The 6,000-nt window shown below is 43.1% G+C and overlaps 1 protein-coding gene across 5 annotated transcripts in view; it reads left to right on the top strand.

Annotated features, from left to right (window-relative positions):
• The first annotated feature begins 348 nt into the window (after positions 1-348).
• The window catches only part of Fam135a (family with sequence similarity 135 member A), a 78,779-nt gene continuing 73,127 nt past the window's right edge, over positions 349-6,000 (top strand). For 4 of the 5 annotated variants that reach the window (XM_029538388.1, XM_021197626.2, XM_029538387.1 and 1 more), the window contains exons 1-2: positions 350-594; positions 1,913-2,001. The gene's annotated coding sequence lies outside the window, so the exon portion shown is untranslated. Of the gene's footprint in view, positions 595-1,912; positions 2,002-6,000 lie in introns of all 5 variants that reach the window. The other variant, XM_029538385.1, reaches the window with a different exon arrangement.

Here is a 6,000-nt window from a genome sequence, read left to right as displayed (position 1 = left end):
GTCTCCAACTGTCCTCTCGCCTCTCTGGGGGCCCCTTTAACTCGCGACCGGTGGTTCACACTATCCCCAGCTCCCACCCGGGCTGGGCTGGCGCCTTTTATTGACGCAAGTCTCCCGTTCTCGCGGGAACTCGGGAGCGACGAGCCGGGAAGGGAGAAGAAATCTTCAAATCTCGGTTGGCGCCGGCGGGGCCCGCGGCGGCTGCGGCTCCTGGGGGTGGGGTGGGGGGCGGGACTTGGAGCCCAAAGGGGGCGGGTCCTCGCCTCCGAGAAGGCGGGACGTTGCGGGAGGGGGAGGGGAGAGTCCCAGGGGCGGGGCCGCGGGCCGGGACCTGTTGAACGCAGGTAGCGCTCCTCGGCCGGGTTCCCTTAGGACCGACGCGACTGCGCATGCTTGCCGGCGGCTCTGGGCCGCGAGCCGAGCGCCCGTGAGGAGCCGAGCCGGCTCTTGGCTTTGCGGTGGCTGCGGGTGCTGCGATGGCGATGTGAGCGGGCCCCGGGGCGGGATGGTGCGGACCTGGGTCAGGACGCCTACCAGCCGGACGCAGAGCTCCTCCGTCGCACAGGCGCCAGCCGAGGCCGCGCGGCTTGAGAGGTGAGCCCCTCGCTGCCCGGGCGACTCCCGGCCCCGCGACCCCGGCCAGGTCCATCTCCCCCGCGGGGCCCGACAGGAAGCGGCCTCCTCGCCTCGTCCGCCTCTGGCGCCCTGGCCTCAGTCGGAGCCGGGTCCCGGGCCCGCTGAAGGTCGGCGGGGACGTGAGGGGCGCGGCGCGCAGGCGGGTGCTCCCGGCCGGCCCTTGCCACTCGTCGTGCCCGGTGTCCCGCCCGCTCGCCGCCGCCTGGCCCTTCGACCCTCATTCGCTTCCACCCGCGCCCGCGTGCCCTTTGGCCCCGGTGGTCCCTCGATGTCGGTCGAGCTCTGCGCTCGGTCCAGCTCGGTCCCTCGGCTGTGCATCCCCAGTCGTTAAGCTCTTGGCCGTCGCTGTTAGCACTATTTTCTCCGTTGGCACCTCGTTCTAGCTCTTTTGTTAGTTACTGACTTGTGGGAGGGTGGGCTTTTGGGGTTTTTGCTCGTTTTGTTGTTGTTGAGTTTAAGCATCCCTTTGCTCCAGTGTTCTTTCTGTGTCGAGCCTTGCCTTCAGAGGCCCTCACTCTCTTAACCTCTTTTGGTACCCTGCCTCATTGCTTTCGGTCCAGCAGCTCCTAACCCTCATACCGAATCGATTTCAGTTCTTTAATGTTGGTGTTTTGTTTTTTAAGCCATAAAACTCCTTTTTCCTAGCTGTGTGGATGGAACCTCTTTTTCAGTCCATATGTTTTACTTTTTATTACATCCCTGAAGAGTTGTAACAACCTCTGTTCTCTTCTGCTTTCTATGTAAGCTAAGGGTATGCCTAGTATCCCCACTGAAGCTTCCAGAGCAGTTTCTTCATCTTTCTTCACCAGAAATTCTCTAAAGAATGGCAGTTCACTTTATTGGATCTTGAATTACATGTACCAGTCATGTTATGAGAAACAATCTGGCCATTTATAAAGAGGTCAGTGCTCCAGTAAATAACAGTTGACCAGGAACAAATCTGAAATGAAATTTAACAAAAATTACTATATAAAATGTATTGATATGTTGTTTTACTCTTATGACTACGGATGGTTACATCATTTTGAGCCTGTTCTGTTTAACAAATGCATACAGTTTCTGCCAACAAGAGTAGGATAATTGCTCATCAAGAAAGAAGTATTTAATCTATGATTTGGGCAAAAGAACGTAATACATTTGGGAGCTTTTCTTCCCTCCATTTTGATTCAAATCTAATTGAAATGAACCTTGTGTTTCTGTTGATAGTGGCGTAGTGTCGCGCTCTGGAGGCATCTGCTGAGGCAGTTACTGTCAGTAAAGTTTGCCTTTGTTTTAGGGTTGAAGAACAACTGGATTATGTATTTCATTCTGGAATCTCAAAGCAGCCTACAAACATTAAGTTCTTCCTTATGTTATCTATGCCAGGTAGGACTTACATTTTTTTTTCTATTTCTATTTTAAGAAGAAAAATATTAAGGTAGGGGGGAAAAAGGAGTAGTTTCTTGTTCAGAGTGGTCTTAAAAGTAAAAAAGTAGAAGAATCTGGTGTAATTAAAGTACATTTCTCTTAAAAGAACTTGCGTGTATGATAAAGTAAAGAACTTTTCCTATAGTTTACATTTTAAATGCTTTTTCAAATGCAAACAAGTTATTGCTGTTTCTCAAAGATGCTTGCTCTCCTTTAAAAACCAGTCTCTTTACTTGTAGGGGAGTATCCATTAGAAAGTTACCATCTACAAATTCTTAGTATTATAGTGAGCTATGTTAATTTTCTTTGGTTTGAAATAAGGGATCTATGTTATACAGCAGACACGAGAGTAAATGTGGAAAGATTTGAACCCAGAGCATAACTCAGTAGTAGTCTGAAGAAGCCATTCAACCTCCCCTCAGTGGCTCCACCTGTAAACTGGAGTAGTAACGCTGTCAGCCCAGTAATCTGTCTGTAATCACCCCTCATTTAAATATGTTTAGGGCCACCACAGACAAAAATTACCACAGAAATACATGTTTTTTGCTTGTTTAGTTAGAGACTAGCAACAATAAAGTTACTAGTACTTAAATCCCTGAAGATTTCAATCCCTAAACAGTTTGATGTCTTTTTTAAAATTTCATATTTCTATACACTATATCTAGTAGACTAGTAGTGAACTCTGAACGAGCTTAGATTAGTTAATGTTCAGACACAATGAACAGGCATTGGGTCATTCAGTATGTAAAAGAGCCGAACTCATCGTTTGCCAGGAGTCGATCCTGAAAGGAACTGTAAGAGTTCTATCTTTAGTGACTCTCTAGTTTTCTGTTGTCTTTTATGTTCACTTTAGTTTCTGTAAACTAGAGCCCCTTGGGATTTACGGGTCACGAGAGATTGTTTAGGAGATATAAAAGGCCAGGATTTCCTTTGATTTTTGAATTGAGGTATGGAGGAGAAAACTAGTGAACTTTGTGATGTGTGCATGTGTTTGTTTAAGGGAGTGGAGATAAAGCACAGAGCCTTAGACTGGGTAGCTCAGTTTGCTCTGAGAGTCAAGAAGAAGGTTAAGGACCGAGTAGGAAGCAGATGCAGAGCTGTGATATAGAGAGCATTCTTACAGGATCCAGACGTTTCCAAAAAAGTTACAGTGTGCATGTTGGTAGGCTGCATGTCTTCAGGAGTGGAGTTAGGCTCCTCTACAGTGGTTGTATATTTTAAGGATTTTCAGTTTTTAACATGCACCTAAGTGTTCAGGTATAAAGGGCATGCTAAATATAAAAATTAACCTCTTTACTAGAAATACAGAAATACAAAGGTGCCAGGTATACTGTGATTAAAGGGCATATCCTACTTAAAACTCTTACCCAGTTCTTGTTTTTATGAAATCAACTTTGTGGACTATCTCTCAACCAAAAGACAGTTCTAAGAAAATTAAAGCGTGTATTTCCTTTTATAGAGTTCTATCACATCAATCATAATACAGAAATTATTTCTAAAGTATCTTGTGAATATAGAAGTCTAGGTTTGGCCAAATGCAGTGGGTTCTCAATAGGCATTTAGAACATTTCTGTTAAGTTTTATTCGTGTCCTTTAGCAACAGTTAGCTTAATCTGCCCTAGATTTTGGTGTTTCCTATTAAATCCTCTCCGGGTTATACTATGGTAGGCAAGTGCAGCATTCATAATTATTGTTAACAACAGTGGTGACTGTCACATGTGATCAAGGTGCCAGTAAGTTATAGACTTGGAATGTGTATAAGTAACCTGGTCATGTATAGGTAACAAAGTCAGGGATCATCACCAGTGTAAGACCATGGACGCCTGTGGACTCTGTCCCTTTTGTCTTTGGGGATTGTGAACTCCAGATTTTCATGATGTCCTCATCCTTACTTAGCTTTAAGACTTAAAAGGAGTTCCCAGTGCAGGTGGACAGGGTTAGAATGCCGGCTTTCCCCGGCTCCTTTATGTAAAATTCATAACTAAGTTGCCGTATAATATGATACTTATAGAAGAGCTTTTAAATCATACAGGTGAGCAGGGGAAAATGATAGAAGTGAATTCCTTAAGTTTGTAATTGAAATCTTCAGTTGTTTATTTCCCTAGTCCTTATAAAGATCTGCATTGGATTTTTTTAAAACGATTTATTTATTATTATATCTAAGTACACTGTAGCTGTCTTCAGATGCACCAGAAGAGGGTGTCAGATCTCATTACAGATGGTTGTGAGCCACCATGTGGTTGCTGGGATTTGAACTCAGGACCTTTGGAAGAGCAGTCGGTGCTCTTAACCACTGAGCCATCTCTCCAGCCCCTGCATTGGATTTTAATTGGAGTTAATCATTCTCCATTTAAAGTTGTCTGTCCTTTAAGTGAAGATATCGTCAGGCTATACACTTGAAAAATATAACTAGTTTTACATGATCTATATTATTTGGCGTAGATATTTTCTTGAACAGGATATTTTAAAATTATGATATTTAGCTGTTTATTGAGCATCATGCACCAAGTACCACATGTAATGCTTTGTGTATATTACTTTGTGAGCATTAGTTTCTCAGGTAGGGATTATAAAATTATTTCCATTTGAGAAAACAGATTTAAGTCTGAATTAGAATCTAGGTCTGGTATCAAAGTTGGTCATGGAATAATAACTACAAAGAAGCATAGGATGTCAAGAAGTTAGTATTTCTTTACTCTGATTCTGAGTCTTGTTATCTGTTGAGATAAGAAACAAGCAGACAAAAAGTTTGGGTTTTTCCAAGCTCTGTTGAGTAGATGCTTGAACTAGGCATTAGAAAGTCACTGCGATTCCACAGGCATCTGTAACTTAGGTCCTTCTGGAGTCTTAAAGGGTTGGAGTAGAGTATAACCCTTCTGTCCTGTGCTGTGAGCAGGGTAAGTCTCTCTGCCTCATTGCTCTTCCGTAGCCTGTGGTTTCTCCCTGTTCCTGTGTGAATTCAGCATATCCAGTTCTGTCAAATCTTTCTCTGATGCCTCACTTTGACACTCCATTAGATACCACTTTCAAACAAGGCTGTTTCCTTCTACAAACTAACCTTCCCTTCATTGTTAGGGATTAAAGGTATGTACTAAGGGCTTGACTGTGTTCCAGCCAGATCAGACAGACTATATAATCCAGGGTGTGATTCCAGTCTGCCCAGATCATATTTTTAGATGTGATCCCTTGCTAGAGCAGCCATGTTGCTGGATTAGAAGTCCTCTATTTTAATGTATCCTTAAAAAGTTTGTATGAACTGGCTTTAGTAAATCCCGAATTCCTATTGTCCAAATGATAATGGAGGTAGGGTTTTCCATTGACACATGAAAAGCTCATAGTTCACTCATTCCATGCACAGAAGCAAGCATGGACAAAGTTGGGGTAACTAATGCTTCCTTCTGGTTTGTATTTTTTATTTGTCCTTTTTTATGCCATTGACACAGTTTTCTAATATCAACAGTGTTCCTTTTGTTGATTTTTAGAGTGCCTACTTAAATAAATGTCAGTTGTAATATTAGTAATAATGCATTTTCTTTTTAATAGTCAGCTGTATAAACAACAAGCTTTAACGAAACCAGAAGGGACAATCTCTTCAAAGTATGCTTTTGCTTGTGGTTTGTGGCAGTGGGTGAGAGAACTTTAAGGATTTCATAGGCAATACCTTTGATTACATGGGAGATGGAACATAGTTAATTTAGTAAGTGTAGTTTTTCCCATTAGTGTTTCTTTCTGGTTTTTCCTCTGGTGGGCACATTTATTTATGCCTTCATGATCATTAATTGTTATTTACAGGTGTGAATTTTAGAGTATTGTAAGTGAAAATACAGGTATGTCTTTTTTCATTAATTCCTTTCTGTGTGACCTTGGAATAGTTACAGGAACATTTTGGAAACCTTCCTTTGCAGGCTTGTAGGAGAAGTAAATCAAATAGCATAATTAAAGCTGCTAGTGTAGAAG

Source organism: Mus pahari, chromosome 5 (assembly GCF_900095145.1).
Source record: "Mus pahari chromosome 5, PAHARI_EIJ_v1.1, whole genome shotgun sequence".
Classification (NCBI taxonomy): Eukaryota; Metazoa; Chordata; class Mammalia; order Rodentia; family Muridae; genus Mus; species Mus pahari.
This window is presented reverse-complemented; position numbering and strand designations above follow the sequence as displayed.